Below are 19,435 nucleotides of genomic sequence, written 5' to 3' on the forward strand. Positions count from 1 at the left end.
GAAAATATTTTGGAGCTAATACATAGTGATGCATGTGGCACATTTAAGGAAATGGCAAGAGGCGGTTTTCATTACTTTGTTACCTTTACTGATGATAAATCAAGGTTTGGGTATTTGTATTTAATGAAATACAAATATGAATCCTTTAAAAAGTTCAAAGATTTTAAATCTAAAGTATATCTGAAAGGAGAAATCGTATCCTATTGGATATGGTACGTAGTATGATGAGCTATACTGATATACCAATCTCCTTTTAGGGATTTGCATTAGAATCAGCTTTGTATATTTTGAATAGGATTCCATCAAAATCAGTTTCTTCCACACCTTATGAGATATGGTATGGAAGAAAACCAAGTCTTAAGCATGTTAAGATTTGGGGTTGTCTAGCTTATATCAAAAAGCTGAACACTGATAAATTGGAAACCAGATCAGAAAAGGGTCGATTTGTTGGATATGCAAATGATAGTTTTGGATATTATTTTTATTTGCCTACTTCACAAAAGGTTGTGGTAAGTAGAGATGCCTCATTTCTTAAACAACAGTTTGTTCAAGAAGGAAGTAAAAGAAGGCAAATAGAGTTAGAATTGGAGAATTCTGACCAACCAACAGATCATATGGATATAGATCCATCTAGTCAACCTACACCTATTGATGAAACATCTACAGCTGTTCCTCGTAGAACAACCAAGGTATCTCACCCACCAGTGAGATATGGTTTCCTTCATGAAAAAGAACAAGAGTTGTCTACTCATGAAGAAGTAGATAATGGAGATGATCCACTTACTTATGAAGAAGCTATATCAGATATAGACTCTTCAAAATGGATTGATGCTATGAAATCCGAGATTGATTGCATGTATAAGAATCAAGTTTGAGATTTTGTTGACCCACTTGAAGGTATTGTACCTATAGGGAACAAATGGGTTTTTAAGAAGAAAATTGGTTCTAATGGAAAGGTAGAGACCTATAAAGCAAGGCTAGTAGCGAAAGGGTTTCGCCAAAGGCAAGGAATCGACTATGAGGAGACTTTCTTGCCTGTTGCCATGCTTAAATCAATTAGGATTCTATTAGCAATGGCTGCATAGTATGATTATGAGATTTGGCAGATGGATGTCAAAATAGCTTTTCTCAATGGATACATTGAAGAAAACACTTTCATGGAACAACCTAGGGGTTTTGAATCCTAAGATGGTTCTAAGGTATGCAAGCTAAAGTGATCCATTTATGGGTTGAAACAAGTTTCGAGGAATTGGAACATCCGTTTTGAAGAAGCCATTAAGTCATTTTGTTTTATCAAAAACGAGGATGAGCCATGTGTATATAAGAAGGTTAGTGACAGTGCTATCACTTTCCTTGTCTTATATGTGGATGACGTACTATTGATGCGTAATGACACAGGTATGTTGACAACCGTAAAGGTATGGTTGTCAAATACATTCTCCATGAAAGGCTTAGGGGAGGCAACCTATATTCTTGAAATTCACATCTATAGAGATAGAGCGAAAAGAATAATTGGTTTATCCCAAAGTCTGTACTTGCAAAAGGTGTTAAAGATGTTTAACATGCTTGATTCCAAGAGAGTATTGTTACCAGTGAGACATGGTATCCACCTTTCTAAAGAGATGTCTCCTAAGACACTTGAAAAAAGAGATAAAGTGGCTAGGATTCCATATGCTTCGGCTATTGGTAGTTTGATGTATGCAATATTGTGTACTAGGTCGGATATCGCATATACTATTAGTTTAACTAGCAGGTATCAATCCAATCTAGGTTTGGAATACTCGATAGCTGTCAAGAATATCCTTAAGTACTTAAGAAGAACTAAGGATTTATTCTTGATATATGGAGGTGGAGACTTGCAATTGGATGGTTATACTGATTCTCATTTCCAATCAGATATTGATGATAGAAAGTCTACCTCTGGATATGTGTTCATTTGTAATGGAGGTGTAGTCAGTTGGAAGAGTTCCAAATAGAGTACGACTGTAGATTCCACTACCGAGGCTGAGTATATTGCTACATCAGATGCTGCAAAAGAAGCTATTTAGATAAAGAAGTTTGTGACAGAACTTGCAGTAGTACCTTCCATTGATTCAGCAGTTCCACTTCACTGTGACAACAATGGAGGAGTCATACAGGCTAAGGAACCTCGGTCTCACCAGAAATCCAAACACATAGAAAGGCGCTACCATATTATCTGAGAAATAGTTGGGCGAGGCGATATAGCCATGCAGAAAATTGCATCATCTGAGAATCCAGCTGAGCCATTCACTAAGCCCATGTCACAGACTCAGCTAGATCGACATCTTGAGAAGATGGGTCTAAGATATTGTAATGAATGGCTCTAGTGCAAATTGGAGATTGTTAGTAGTATGCCCTAGAGCATATCATTTAGTATGTATCTTATACATGTTTTATTAATAAAAGGTATTTTCACTTTTCCGTTTATATAATATATTTATGTGTAATAGAAAAGGTCCATTGATATTTTATTAGAAATTCTATTCTTAAGTTATTAAGAATATGAGTGACAGTGTTTCTAGCACAAAGTATCATAAATAGGTTCACAATCGAGGATGCTTCACAGTAAGGACATGACTTATCCAGAAAGATTGTATTCATGTTTGTTCCCAAGTTATTTATATGAGATATAAATAAGATAGAATGGTGAGTCTGATGCCATATAACAAACATGATAGGCACTTATACTGTCACACCTTACCCCTCTGTAAGGCATAACATGATCCCGTAGAATACCTAATGAACTACCGAACTTCATCTACCGATAACTCATTAAGTACCCTAAAAAGGATTTCAAAACAATTTTCTTACTTTTATAAGTGGTGAGCATTTTCTAATAGGTATTAAAACATTTAATTAAAGTTGAAAACTAGTTACAATTTTTAACCCATTTTATTTTTCTGCAAATTTTATAGAAATTTCGGCAGAGTGCCGTCTGTATTTTTAGAAAACAGTTCTTCAAATACCTAAAAAAAACACTTCCAATAATTTCTCAACACCTTCTTCAAATTCACAACCATCCCAATCAATTTCAACATCATTTATCAATTTTTAAAAATTCAAATCCACAATTTCTAATATTCAACAATCAGCAAAATACTATTCATCAATTTAATTCAATTTAAAGCAAAATACTTCCATTCACATTTCATTAAAGATAAAATAATTTATATACTTCATTACAAAAATTTACACTAAGAGAAATTCAAACTAAAATTTATTACAAACTTTATACAAACTGCTCAAGACTAGTTTTACATGTCCATACCTTTACATACATTACATAAATGAAAAAAAATTTTTACAATCAGGGTATAAAATATACCCAATAGACTTTAGAGAAGGTAGCTCCTCAATCGTCAGCAGCTCACTCTGTTGCTCCTCTAGTCTCTGTATCTGCGATAGCAGTAACAGCTATCGCTGAGTACTAAGACTCAGTGGTGCATAACATACTAAAATAAACTTTATATGGAATTTAAATCAAATTTATTCAAAAATTGGACTGAACATGAGAATTAAATACAAAACATGAATTATGAGATTTTAATCCAAACAATTTCATTTCGAAGTGTCAAAACCAATTTCATAAAACCCACAGTTATATCATGTCATTCTAAACAAATATAATCTCAATAGCCAGAGGCTAAGGAGAAGTCACATCACAAGGCTAGCTAGCTCAAATATATGGATGTCCATTGAATTTCTTCTTCTACTGGCACACACCTCAACACTTCAGCCAGAGAAGGAATCAAAATTTGAAATTGATTACCCCCACTAGTCATGCTAGTGAGGTGTTCAAATATATGGTCATGACACTGTGGCTTCAAAACTTATCTTAACAATTTACTAAACATTTATGCCATCTCAAATATACACAAATAACTTTCAACAATTTAAATCAAAAGCATAATAAATATTTCATCACAATGATGTCACAATTCAATATTTCACATTATTCAAAACAATATGTAGAAGAAAATTTATAGAAATTCTACGTTGTGCACAAACCTTACATGAGTCACCTTTTGGCCTTGACTCGATACCTCGAGTTCTTTTCCGGTGTTCTTTTCCACTAAAACACACAGTTTCATAGTGTTTCAGTATTATAACTTTGCATAATCCAAAAATAAATTTAAATTAACTTTTACCTAGCTGTAATGTGCTAAACTTGACGTTCTTTAAAATTTTGTATTTCGGAGTTACTATTCACGATACTATTTAAGTCAATTTGTTGACTTTCTAAGGCTTAATAGGTATGGGAATTCCAACTTCACCCACATACCACATTTTGGTTACTAAATTTGTTGGTTTTGGTTGTTCACTCAAATTCTATGTCTTTTAGGTAAATTTGCAAATTTTCAGTTTTGGGTGTCTTAAGTTTCACTATTCCATTGGTCATTTAACTGTTAGAATTTAGCAAAACTTTCTTCATAGAAAATGTTTCCTATTGTCTTAACTTTATTCTCGTTTTTGAATAACTCCATTTGGAGTTTTGTAGCTCAAGTTATAGCCATTTGATTCATAGCTGCCAGATTGGACTTAACACAGATTTCTGGGCACCAAACTGGTTCTGACAGTTTTTGGTCACCAATTTTGGGTGGCCAAATGACTTTGTTAAGGGCATAATTTGGTTTTGTATTCTTCATGAAAGTTTTAGGTATATATCTCAGATGTCCACTGGTAAAATTTCAGGTAATTTAGACCTGCCTAGCCCAAGTTATGGCCAAATGAACAAATACTGTTCATTTGGTCATTTTTGCTACAGGTCAAATTGCCAATTCCGGATTTGGTCAATTTGTTCACTAGGTTTTGTTCACATTTTGGGCATGATTCCGAAATGAAAAATGTTCCATTTTGTGTCTATTTTCATTCCCAATTGACCTCACACCAATTGGACTTGTAAATTTTTAGTTTTGGTCCCTTAAAGGGACCTTGGTCCTGCTGCCTGCAGCATGACCCAAAGCAACCCGAATTTGCATTTGGTTCCAACACTTCTAACATACTCCAATTGGTCACAAATGACCATTTCTCACCTCAAACCAAGTCCAACACACCATTTAACACATTCTCACATTTTTGTCTCCAAAACCTTAGATGCCAAAACCCTAGTTCATGCCATTGATTAATTCCTTAATCAAATCATTACACTAATCACATATTCAACCTTATTTAAGTTCTAATTCATGTTTAGTTTAACTAAACACTATCAAATCCAACACCCCATCAAGCTGGCCGAATTCACATATGGTCCCTCAACAAAAATTTTCTTTTCATTTAAGCATATTTCCAAGTTTATTCAACTAAAAACACGTATATTAAACTCAAAATTCCAAAGTAAAAAGCTTACCTCAACTTTGAATTTCAATAACCCTATTTCTTCTTTCTTTTCTTCTTTCTTTCTTGCTCAATCTTTTTTTTAAGATTAAAAGACTAGGTTTAATTAAGGAGACTATGGGATTTATGGCTAGATCATGTGGTTCTTCAAGCTCAAAATGAGCTTTAATGGAGGAAAGTGAGGGTGAGGGAGAGAGAGGTGAGTGACGGCTTGAAGAAGATAAGTTTTCTTTTTTTTTTTTCTTTTCTTTTCTTTTATGTTTTTAGTCTTAAGGAAGACCATAAATTACCATAAATTTAATTTTTTTAATTATAATATTTATGGCATCATCCATGATGTCATGCATGATGTCATCTCTTTTCACCTTTTTCATTTTCCTTTTATTTTTCAATTTATTTTTCCATTAGTTCTTTAATTTAATTTCCGATTATGAAATTTTCTTTTCTCTGATTTTATTTGACAGTTAGGTTAGGAGTCAGCTCTGGGGGTCAATTGACCAAATTGCCCCTTGCCGGTTCAACCCGGTTTGCAAATAATTCAATATTTCTTCCGTCTCCCTAACCTTATTATTTGACTGGCTTAACAATTCTTTTTCGTGATTTTCTCTTTTCCACTGTATTCGCAATAGTCCTAAGGACTGCGGCGTCATATTTTATGGTTCGAAATTTCAGTTTAAATCGACTTCGCAATCCTTTCCGAGAAGGTCACCCATAGCTGTGACTCTCGGCTCATTTAACTTCTTATGTTCTGTTTTTCTTTCTTATGCTTAACTAATTAGCAATTACTAATTACTTGTGTTTATGGCTTACTTAGTTGTCTTAAGAGTGGTTCTAATCCCCTTAATTGTCTAGACCGACACCGATTACCGGAATAATGAATTATACCAGGCTATACAAATAGGGGTGTTACAATTCTCCCCCCCTTAAAATAAATTTCATTTCAAAATTTTATCTGGTATCAATCTCTAAACAGCTGTGGGTGCTGTCTCCTCATGCATTCCTGTAACACCCCTATATTCGGTAGTGCGTTCTACTGTTTCGGTGACTAGTGTTGTCCGGACAACTAGGATGCCTAGAACTATACTTCGATATGAGTGAGGAGATATAAAATAATGAAATACAAGAAAAGAAAATATAAGAAAACAAAGGAAAAATAATACTAAAGAAATGCAATCAAGTTAAGCGAGCAGAGAACCCTAGCGATGGGTGACCGCACCGGGAAGTCACAGTATGGACCGTTGACTAGCCCTGGACTGCGGGGAACACTGGAAAATATTTTTAGGCCTCAAATAAATATTTATTGAAGTATAAATATCATTAGAAATATCAAAGAAAAATTAAATGATTAGTACAAAGAAAAGTGAGAAATCGAAAAACGGAAAAAACCCGATGTTACTGAAAAATCGGGAATGCAACCCGAATAGGGGCATTGTGGTCATTTGACACCCCGAGTTGTCTTTTGACCTAAATGTCCATTAAAAATAAGTGGTATTAAATTTTTTAAAATGCCATGGAAATAAGAAATTTTACAAGTAATGTAATTAGAGGACTTATGGGGGATTAATTAAAATGTTAATAAGATTTGATTATTATAATATTAATTACACTTAATGGACAATTAGTGGACCACTAAGTGGGACTATGAATTGCCAAAATTCTGTCCTCTTTCACCTTCATCTTCCTCATTCTTGATTTTTGCCGAATTGAATTTTCTCTCCATTGTCCACCATGGCCACACCTTGCATGCAAGCTCCACTCCTAATGATCAAGCCACAATTTCTCCAATTGTTCTTCATTAAAAGTGTTCTACACATCATGGGCAGCATGTAGGAAGCAAGAAAGAGGAGTTTTGGTGAAGTTTAATCAAGCCCAAGTTGAGGTTAGTGCTTAATCTTTCCAATTTCTTTCACTAATCCTTGTGTTGAGCTTTGGGTAAGTTGATTTATGAAGAAATTTTTGAGGTTTGATGTTGAATGGGGATGTATACTTTTGGCAGCCATGGAAACACCTTGAAGGCAGTTTATTTGTGCTTGTAAATGGTGAATTAAATGATTGATTAAATGTATATTGTGTAGGAAATTGTTTGGGTGATGTATACTTAGTATATGTAAATGTGAAATGAAATTTAAAGCTTGGAAATTAATGAATGTAAATGTACCATTGTAGCAGTTTGTTAACTATTGAGGAATGCTGGAATTCATGCTTGGTTTATGAAATAATGGTGTTGAGTTGTGATAGTGGTTATGGCAGTTTGAGTGCATGTATGATGGTGTGAAGTTGGACATGTAAATGAGCATGAATTGGTGATTGAATTATTATAAATTGAGTTGGACAAATTCTGCACTTATTGGTGCACATTGAATGTAATTGTAAGCTGCCAAAATGACCTATAATATGTTGTGAATTATGTTTAGGTTATGGTATAACCAGAATGGGCTTGAATGTTGAGTTTGGTAAGTGTTAGGAGTGATCCTTGATGTGTATGAAAGAATTCCAATAAGGCAGTTTGAGTTTTAGGCCTATAACTTTAAGTGTGTGGCTCCAATTGGTATGAGACCAATTGGAGGTGAAACTAGGCACAAAATGTGCCAAATTTCATGAAGAAAGCTTACCAAAATTCTGCTTGTAAGGTAACTTGAAAAGTGACCAAATCCGGATAAGTGCAAATAAGGCCTGAAAATTGACCATTTGGGCAGCAGTTAGTATTTTGGCCATAACTCACTCAAAACAGGTTCAATTGACCTGAAATTTTGACCATGAATAGTTAAGACATATATCTACAAGTCTTATGCAGACACCAAAGCCCAGAAATGACCATAAGGAAGTCAAACAGCTTGCACAATTTCGGGTCCAAAAACTGGCCGAACCCAAAATGACCTAAAATGACTTAAAGTGACCAATTTTGATGCACTTTGACCAGCAATAGTAAAATGACCATAACTTGGTCTACATAACTCAGAATGACTTGAAATTTTGCCCCGCGTTCCATAAGACATAGATCTACAAGTCTTAGTTCTGACCGAAACCCGAAAACTGAGGGAACTAGGTCGTCCAGCCAGGTCAAACTAGTATCCCGGAATCCAGCAAATTGCAAGAAAATGCCGTATAAACGGAAATGAATTTGGTAACATGTACCAACACTAAAAGACTATCAAATGTGACATATTGGTAAACTTAAAACCTAATTTACCTAGAACGCATCGAGGGTCTATATATTAAGTTGATTAAGCAAATAATAGCATTCAGTGAATTACTAATCAAGCATTATCGTTAGAGACAGTTTAAATGAGTACTGAAACACTTCAAATTGTGTTTCTCAGTTAGCAAACACTCAGGGAAAGGGAAGGAAACACTGAGTCAAGACCAGGAGACAGTTATCAGAGGTTTGTGCACAATAAGTATTTCTTTTGAATTTTTCAATTGAAATAAATTACGATTATTTATATGTTATTGTTTTAAATTGTGTTTGCGCACAACAGTTATTTCTTTTGAATTTTTCAATTGAAATAAATTATAACTATTTGTATATTATTGTTTTCAATTATGGAAATGTGTTTGAATGGATACTTATTGCTTGAAAAGCATTGTAAATAGTTTGAAACTGTGGAAAAATTGATTTAGTGTGATTTGTGAAAATTTGAAGTTAATTATGAATTGTGTTGCCATTTTGTGAATGAATTTATGACTTTAGAAATTTATTGGATTCTCACGAATCATTTGAATAAAATGTTTGGAATTGATTTTGTGTTCACACTTAGCATGACAGTATCATATCATTCCTTCTCCATTTATGGGGTTGTGATCGTTTATTTTCCTTCTCCATTTATGGAGTCGTGATCGTTTATTTTTCTCCCTCTCTGGTTTACCAGTTGAGGTGATCGGATGAGTACTCATTATATAGCTAGCTCCCTTCATCATTGATTTCGATTAGTGGGGTTGTGATTGCTTTGTCGTGGTGTACAACGCGGCATTGATCGGAAATTCTGTGTCATGGCTTAAGTTGTGTATGAATTGGCAACACTGTATTCTTAAATTATTCGACTAAATTGTGTTATTATGAGATTTATGGTGATATTGTGAAATAGAGTTTAAATTCTTATTGACATTCATTATCTTTTGAATTTAACTATATTTTGATTACTGAGATTTAATGTGATATTGTGTTAAATTCCTTATGACATTCATTGTCTCGAATTTAACTATGGTTTTATGTATCCATCATTTATATGATTTATGAATTGTGATTTAAAGTTGTATTTGGTTAATGTTGTGCACCACTGAGACATTGTCTCAGCGATAGCTTTCCATTGCTGTCGCAGGTAGACAGACGGATAGGGCAGCAGACTAGGCTGCTAGTGCATTCAGCGAGAGATCATCGGGTATATTGAGTATACCACATTTTGCATTTTGTATTATAATGTATATACACTGTATGTATATATTGTTTTTGGTTTTGAGCAGTTGTAAATTAAAATTGTACATTGACGTTGTAAAGTAAATTATGAGTTATTTTGACTTGTATAATTTATATTATATTTCTTTTATCTTAGTCTTTGAAAAATTATTGTGGATTTGACTTGAGAAATATATTGTGTTGTTTAACTGTTGGAGTCGAGATTGAGAAATCTATTTGAAGTGCTTTTTACAGGTTTTCTGAAGAACTGTTTTGTTCAAAATACAGATGGTACTTCGCCAAAATTTTTACAAAAATTCCTAATAATTCAAATGTGTTATCTCTTTCACTTAAGTTCAAAAATTTTTTTTAACACCTGTAAATAGTGCTCACCACTATAAAAAGAAGTTAGAAAAGTTTTAAAATCCCTTGTAATGTATTTAATGAGTTATCAGTAGACGAAGTTGGTAATTCATTAGGTATACTACGGGATCATGTTATGCCTTACAGAGGGGTAGGGTGTGACATGTTTTGGTGGTATCAGAGCTAGTTTTAAAATTATGTTTTCACCTATTATTTGAATATTCTTTCTTCATAGTACAACTGCTCAATATCATTGTTTGATACATACAGTACATTACATTATAAATATGCACTAACAAGAGGAAATCTCCTTGTGTTAATTGTTCAGGAGGTCTAAGATCCTCGAATTGACTATGGAGGAGGGTGATCATTCAGTCGATCAATCTATTGAGGCTGAGGTGCAAGGGGATGCCCTAGCCCTACATAATGTCAGTGGTTCAGCAGCACCAGCCCCCACAGTACCGCAGTTTCCTGTTGAGTTCGCTCATCAGATGGCTGCAATGTTCCAACAAATGGCTGGTAATGTGCCTACTCAAGTCCCAATACAGACATCAGTGGTACAACCACAGTCTTTTGCAAGGCAGTATGACAAATTGATGAAGTATGGGGCTGCAGAGTTCAAGGGGATAGTAGATCCTCTAGAGGCTGAACAGTGGTTAGAGAGGATGGATAGGGTATTCAAGAAGCTACATTGTACAGAGGAGCTCATATTTGAATACTCAGTATCTTTGCTACAGGGGGATGCTTATGACTGGTGGAAAACCATTCCCCACAGTCTGGTAGAACCTGCAGTGCTAACATGGAATGACTTTCACAGGAAATTCAGACAAAAGTATGTCCCTAATGCTTATGTAGACCAGAAGCTACAAGAGTTCCTAAGTCTGAAACAGGGGAGCAGATCAGTGGCTGAGTATGAAAGAGAATTTTCCCGCCTGAGCCATTATGCAGTAAGTTTACTTGCTACTAGCAGGGAGAGATGCAAGAGGTTTGAAACCGGCTTGAAGCCCAGTATCAGATTACAAGTGGTCGGATTCAAACACACTAACTTCTCTAAACTTGTTTCTCAAGCCCTAGAGTTGGAAAGAATTGAGTCTGAAGCTGCTCCTGAGAAAAAGAAATCAAAGAAGACAGAGAAAGAGGGAAAATCAGTAGAACAGAGTTCCAGTGGTCCTATTGGAAAGAGGAAGAACCATGGGGGACATGGCAGAGGTGGCAAGAAGTCTGGTAGGGGAAGATATTCAGGACAGAAACCTCCTCTATCTGGTCAGCAGAGTACCAGAGGTTCCTACCCTTCCTGCCAATGTGAAAATTGTGGAAGATATCATGGTGGGATATGCTATAAGGCTATTGGAGCCTGTTATAACTGTGGAGGCATAGGACACTTTGCCAAGGACTGCACCAGTAGTCGCAGAGTTGGACCACCTCCTACTACTGCAGAAGGGTCAGTTCAGAGCCCTGTCACCAGAGGTTCACAACCACCCAGCAGAGGTAGAGATAGGGGTAGAGGTAACCCAGCAGGCAGCCAAGGCACTGTGAAACAATAAGAGTAAGACAGTGCTCCAGTTAGAGTCTACGCAATGAGACAGAGGGAAGAAGTCGAGACATCTGATGTTGTGGCTAGTACCTTCTCAACTTTTAATCAAGATGTGTTTGTGTTATTTGATTCGTGTTCTACCTATTCTTATGTGAGTGCTAGCATTATTGATTGCATTGCTATTCCATATATACAAAAATGGACTTTGAGGTGCTAGCAACAAATCCGCTAGGATAGGAGGTCAGGGTTAATAGAATGTATAGAGATTGTCCTTTGGTGATCCAAGGACACACTTTTTCTGTCTAATTTCATTGAAATGCCCTTCAGAGATTATGATATCATCTTGGGCATGGATTGGTTAGCTAGGCATCATGCTATGATTGGATCAGAGGTCAAGATCACTTTTGGTCTCCTCAAGACAATGATGTGGTAATACATGGGGAGAGGCAGTTATTGCCATCAAACATCATTTCGGCTGCACTAGCCAGAAAAATGATCAGAAAGGGGTGTGAAGCATACTTGGCACATGTGGTAGACACCCAAGTGGGGAGTCCAGCATTGAAGGACATTCCTACAGTATATGACTTTCTATATGTGTTTCCTGATGAATTGCCAGGATTATCTCCGGGAAGAGAAGTGCAGTTTGAAATTAATATTATGCCTGGTGTGGATCCAATCTCCATAACACCATATAGAATGGCACTCTTTGTTTATGTATTGTTTGACCTGGAGTCTGAATACTTTTATGTTAGTGTTAGAACTATATGTTCTGTTGTTATTCCTTTACAGGGGAATAAATTTTGATGCATTAGTGATTAGTCCTTTAAGATAAGGATTGTGATAATAAGTGAAATTAGTTTTGAAAGAGTTTATCGGCGAAAAGTATTTTCTGACACACCATAAATTATAAAGCTAATTGGTGAGCCTAGTTAATGTAAGGCAAGAGGACGTAAAAGTAAGATGCAGTAATAGAATTGCTCTAGATGAGGGTGTTAGTAGTATGCCCTAGAGCATATCATTTAGTATGTATCTTGTATATATTTTTATTAATAAAAAGCATTTCCACTTTTCCGTTTACATAATATATTTATGTGTAATAGAAAAGGTCCATTGATATTTTGTTAGAAATATTATTCTTAAGTTGTTAAGAATATGAGTGACAATATTTCTAGCACAAAGTATCATAAATAGGTTCACAATCGAGGATACTTCATAATAAGGACATGACTTATCCAGAAAGTTTGTATTCATGTTTGTTCCCAAGTTATTTATATGAGATATAAATAAGATGGAATGGTGAGTCTCATGCCATATAACAAACATGATAGGCACTTATAAATGATAAGTAGGCCGAACCAGTGACACTTATGACAAGCAAATGGAGTTTACTCTTGTCAATGTTTTGTCATAAATCATATCAGTGCATATAATTTTTAGACCTGAGATCGCACAGTTATCTTGTATATAGGTAGTTTGAGTTTGATACTGCTTTCATACTTGTACTGTGTATGGGTATATGGGCATGTGTTGGCTCCTACTAGTTATATATGGAGGTAGGTGTTGATCAAGATGGAATCTGTTCCTCTAAGTAAATAGAGATAAAATCCTATGTTCATTTAATTGTTCTTGATGTTTCAAGTTCCTGGCACGGACAGATAGATTTATTCAGAAAAGAGTTTCTGATGAGAAATTCTTTTTAATCAAGAACTGGAATTAAAAGAGAACATAATATTCATAGCAAATGGAGTTTGACATAAACCATGAGTCCAGCTTGAGTTGGGATTTTGTAACAGAGAGATTCTAGTGCATGGTAACATATGATTATAGGTTCATTTAAGGTAAACCTTATTACTAATTGGGTGGCTATGAGGTTCATAAAATGATTTAGAGAAATCATTTATGGTAAGAAAGAGTTCTGATGATATTAAGAGTTGATATCACGTCTCATTGCCAATTAGTGATGAGCCTAGTAAGTCACACACATACACAAGTTATCACCTAATTAAATATGATTTAATTAATTAATTAAAGAGTTTAAATTGATTAATTAAATAGGTTTGGTTTGCAATTAGTTTGCAAAGTCCCTAGCATGACTTGAAACCAAATCTAGATTATTGGATGTATAATATAAGTTAAATTTATATTTAAAGTGTTTAAATATGAATTTAATTAATGAGAAATTAATTAATAGAGATTAATTAATTAATTTATATTTGATATAAATTAATTAGAAGAAGAAAATAATTATTTTGGGTTGAGAACTCAAAATTAAGACACAGGGGCATTTTGGTCATTTTGTAGTGTGACACGTGGCACCATGAGATGGTGACACATGGCATAACACATAAGCTTGCCAAATGTTTTTTAATCATGTAAGATGATTAAAATCAAGATTACATATAGGTTTGACACTTGGCACAATGTGATTGGGTCACTTAAACCTAGAGCTAATCAAAAGGTGACATGTGGCAAGGGTTTAATGTGTTAACCTAGCTATTTAAGTGTTGTTATGAGAAAATAAAACACAACCAGCAGCCACACTCCTTTGTCATGCCACTTTGAGGGTTTTTATCTCTTCTTCTTCATCTCTTATCAATTCAAAGAGATTAGCCATCAATCTCTTGAATTAAGATCACTAGGAATTGTTTCTAGTGTCCTGTTTACATCTTTAATCTCTTAAAAGGCAGAACTTGAATTTCTAATTAATAGAAAAAGCTTTAGAAGCTGTTCAAGGGCTGCCATAGGTGTTCTTGGTGTGGACAAGCTAGAAGGACAACATCTGGTGTCCTGAAGACGAATCTCAAAGGCGCAGACACTGCGAGTGCATCAAGAGGTTAGTGTAATCGTTCTTGATTTAATCTAGGGTTCTAAAATTAATCTGATTAATTTTAAAATCTTAAATGGCAAATACAGATCCAAAAACATATTAAAAGAGTTTTAATATGTTGTTTATCATTGAAATCAAATAGATAAAAATAAATCTTGCATGATGCATGTGACCCTAGGTGAAAAATTTTGAATTTCAATGGTATAAACTTGTGTTTTTTACGCTTCCGTTCCTTCAGAGGGCAAGGATGTTACTGTTAGTAATTGCTAATGGATATTGTTATCAGAATAAGTTTGGATATCAGTGAATTCGAAAAGGATAAAAGATAGGAAAGTCTGATCTATTGGAATGTATCGTAGTAACTATGCAATGTTCTTGATGTTTATACTATAAGCTGCAGATTATGGTACTAACTTGAGATTATTATGTAGAGCTACGTACTACCCGATAATACACCTAGATGAGAATAGTTGCCAACGGCATCTGTTTTGGTATAGTTACGCTAGGACAGAATTTAATTGTTAGAAATAAGTTTGAAAATCCTACTTAGGGATCTAAAACTCCAAAGTTAGAATATCGAAAGGTTATAGTTCAGTACAAAAGGAAGTAAGTTATAGAATATTGACAGATAAAAAGAGTTATGGAAGTAAAAATTCGAACAGTTGGTTCAGATATAACAAAGAAATGTTACGAATGTGAGGAAGACTATGACTAGAATGGTCAGAAGACCAATGACTAGATAAATGATTCTAACATGACCTCAAGGGTCATTCAAGAAGGAACATGAACTGAAATATTAGACAGCACAATAGTAAGAGAAGATTAGTGTTATACAAAAAAAAAAATGTTGTACTAGATTGTTAAAATTCTTATACAAATTTGAGGAAAAGAAGATTATATGATCGTATAGAAAGGAGAAAATAAACGTATGACTATTGTAAGATGGCTATTGGGTAAAATTTCGTGGACGAAATTTATTTAAGGGGGGGAGAATTGTAACACCCCTATGTTCGGTAGTGCGTTCTACTGTTTCGGTGACTAGTGTTGTCCGGACATCTAGGATGCCTAGAACTACACTTCGATATGAGTGAGGAGATATAAAATAATGAAAAACAAGAAAAAAAAATACAAGAAAAACAAAGGAAAAATAATAGTAAAGAAATGCAATCAAGTTAAGCGAGCCGAGAACCCTAGCGATGGGTGACCGCATCGGGAAGTCACGACATGGACCGTTGACTAGCCCTGGACTGTAGGGAACCCTGGAAAATATTTTTAGGACTCAAATAAATATTTATTGAAGTATAAATATCATTAGAAATATCAAAGAAAAATTAAATAATTAGTACAAAGAAAAGTGAGAAATTGAAAAATGGACAAAACCCGGTGTTACCGAAAAATCGGGAATGCAACCTGAATAGGGGCATTGTGATCATTTGACACCCCGAGTTATCTTTTGACCTAAATGTCCATTAAAAATAAGTGGTATTAAATTTTTTAAAATGCCATGGAAATAAGAAATTTTACAAGTAATGTAATTAGAGGACTTATGGGGGATTAATTAAAATGTTAATAAGATTTGATTATTATAATATTAATTACACTTAATGGACAATTAGTGGACCACTAAGTGGGACTATGAATTGCCAAAATTCTGTCCTCTTTCACCTTCATCTTCCTCATTCTTGATTTTTGCCGAATTGAATTTTCTCTCCATTGTCCACCATGGCCACACCTTGCATGCAAGCTCCACTCCTAATGATCAAGCCACAATTTCTCCAATTGTTCTTCATTAAAAGTGTTCTACACATCATGGGCAGCATGTAGGAAGCAAGAAAGAGGAGTTTTGGTGAAGTTTAATCAAGCCCAAGTTGAGGTTAGTGCCTAATCTTTCCAATTTCTTTCACTAATCCTTGTGTTGAGCTTTGGGTAAGTTGATTTATGAAGAAATTTTTGAGGTTTGATGTTGAATGGGGATGTGTACTTTTGGCAGCCCTGGAAACAACTTGAAGGCAGTTTATTTGTGCTTGTAAATGGTTAATTAAATGATTGATTAAATGTATATTGTGTAGGAAATTGTTTGGGTGATGTATACTTAGTATATGTAAATGTGAAATGAAATTTAAAGCTTGGAAATTAATGGAATGTAAATGTACCATTGTGGCAGTTTGTTAACTCTTGAGGAATGCTGGAATTCATGCTTGGTTTATGAAATAATGGTGTTGGATTGTGATAGTGGTTATAGCAGTTTGAGTGCATGTATGATGGTGTGAAGTTGGACATGTAAATGAGCATGAATTGGTGATTGAATTATTGTAAATTGAGTTGGACAAATTCTGCACTTATTGGTGCACATTGAATGTAATTGTAAGCTGCCAAAATAACCTATAATTTGTTGTGAATTATGTTTAGGTTATGGTATAACTAGAATGGGCTTGAATGTTGAGTTTGATAAGTGTTAGGAGTGATCCTTGATGTGTATGAAAGAATTCCAATAAGGCAGTTTGAGTTTTAGGCCTATAACTTTAAGTGTGTGGCTCCAATTGGTATGAGACCAATTGGAGGTGAAACTAGGCACAAAATGTGCCAACTTTCATGAAGGAAGCTTGCCAAAATTCTGCTTGCAAGGTAGCTTGAAAAATGACCAAATCCGGATTAAGTGCAATTGAGGCCTGAAAATTGACTATTTGGGCAGCAGTTAGTGTTTAGGCCATAACTCACTCAAAACAGGTCCAATTGACCTGAAATTTTAACCATGAATAGTTAAGACCCATATCTACAAGTCTTATGAAGACACCAAAGCCCATAAATGACCATAAGCAAGTCAAATAGCTTGCACAAGTTCGGGTCCAAAAACTGGCCGAACCTAAAATGACCTAAAGTGACCTAAAATGACCAATTTTGGTGCAATTTGACCAGCAATAGTAAAAGGACAATAACTTGGTCTACATAACTCAGAATGACCTGAAATTTTGCGCCGCGTTCCATAAGACATAGATCTACATGCTTTTAGTTTTGACCGAAACCCGAAAACTGAGGGAACTAGGTCGTCCGGCTAGGTCAAACTAGTATCCCAGAATCCAGCAAATTGCAAGAAAATGCCGTATACTCGGAAATGAATTTGGTAACATGTACCAATACTAAAAGACTATCAAATGTGACATATTGGTAACCTTAAAACCTAATTTACCTAGAACGCATCGAGGGTCGATATATTAAGTTGATTAAGCAAACAATAGCATTCAGTGAATTACTTATCAAGCATTATCGTTAGAGACAGTTTAAATGAGTACTGAAACACTTCAAATTGTGTTTCTCAGTTAGCAAACGCTTAGAGAAAAGGAAGGAAACACTGAGTCAAGACCAGGAGACAGTTATCAGAGGTTTGTGCACAATAAGTATTTCTTTTGAATTTTTCAATTGAAATAAATTACGATTATTTATATGTTATTGTTTTAAATTGTGTTTGTGCACAACAGTTATTTCTTTTGAATTTTTCAATTGAAATAAATTATAACTATTTGTATATTATTGTTTTCAATTATGGAAATGTGTTTGAATGGATACTTATTGCTTGAAAAGCATTGTAAATAGTTTGAAACTGTGGAAAAATTGAGTTAGTGTGATTTGTGAAAATTTGAACTTAATTATGAATTGTGTTGCCATTTTGTGAATGAATTTATAACTTTAGAAATTTATTGAATTCTTACGAATCATTTGAATAAAATGTTTGGAATTGATTTTGTGTTCACACTTAGCATGACAGTATCATATCATTCCTTCTCCATTTATGGGGTTGTGATCGTTTATTTTCCTTCTCCATTTATGGAGTCGTGATCGTTTATTTTTCTCCCTCTCTGGTTTACCAGTTGAGGTGATCGGATGAGTACTCATTATATAGCTAGCTCCCTTCCTCATTGATTTCGATTAGTGGGGTTGTGATTGTTTTGTCGTGGTGTACAACGCGGCATTGATCAGAAATTTTGTGTCATGGCTTAAGTTGTGTATGAATTGGCAACACTGTATTCTTAAATTATTCGACTAAATTGTGTTATTATGAGATTTATTATGATATTGTGAAATAGAGTTTAAATTCTTATTGACATTCACTGTCTTTTGAATTTAACTATGTTTTGATTACTGAGATTTAATGTGATATTGTGTTAAATTACTTATCAAGCATTATCGTTAGAGACAGTTTAAATGAGTACTGAAATACTTCAAATTGTGTTTCTCAGTTAGCAAACACTCAGGGAAAGGGAAGGAATTACTGAGTCAAGACCAGGAGATAGTTATCAGAGGTTTGTGCACAATAAGTATTTCTTTTGAATTTTTCAATTGAAATAAATTACGATATTTATATGTTATTGTTTTAAATTGTGTTTGTGCACAACAGTTATTTCTTTTGAATTTTTCAATTGAAATAAATTATGACTATTTGTATATTATTGTTTTCAATTATGGAAATGTGTTTGAATGGATACTTATTGCTTGAAAAGCATTGTAAATAGTTTGAAACTGTGGAAAAATTGATTTAGTGTGATTTGTGAAAATTTGAAGTTAATTATGAATTGTGTTGCCATTTTGTGAATGAATTTATTACTTTAGAAATTTATTGGATTCTCACGAATCATTTGAATAAAATGTTTGGAATTGATTTTGTGTTCACACTTAGCATGACAGTATCATATCATTCCTTCTCCATTTATGTTTTCCTTCTCCATTTATGGAGTCGTGATCGTTTATTTTTCTCCCTCTCTGGTTTACCAATTGAGATAATCAGATGAGTACTCATTATATAGCTAGCTCCCTCCCTCATTGATTTCGATTAGTGGGGTCGTGATTGTTTTGTAGTGGTGTACAATGCGGCATTGATCGGAAATTTTGGGTCATGGCTCAAGTTATGTATGAATTAGCAACACTGTATTCTTAAATTATTCGACTAAATTGTGTTATTATGAGATTT

This window comes from Hevea brasiliensis, chromosome 7 (genome assembly GCF_030052815.1).
Source record: "Hevea brasiliensis isolate MT/VB/25A 57/8 chromosome 7, ASM3005281v1, whole genome shotgun sequence".
Classification (NCBI taxonomy): domain Eukaryota; kingdom Viridiplantae; phylum Streptophyta; class Magnoliopsida; order Malpighiales; family Euphorbiaceae; genus Hevea; species Hevea brasiliensis.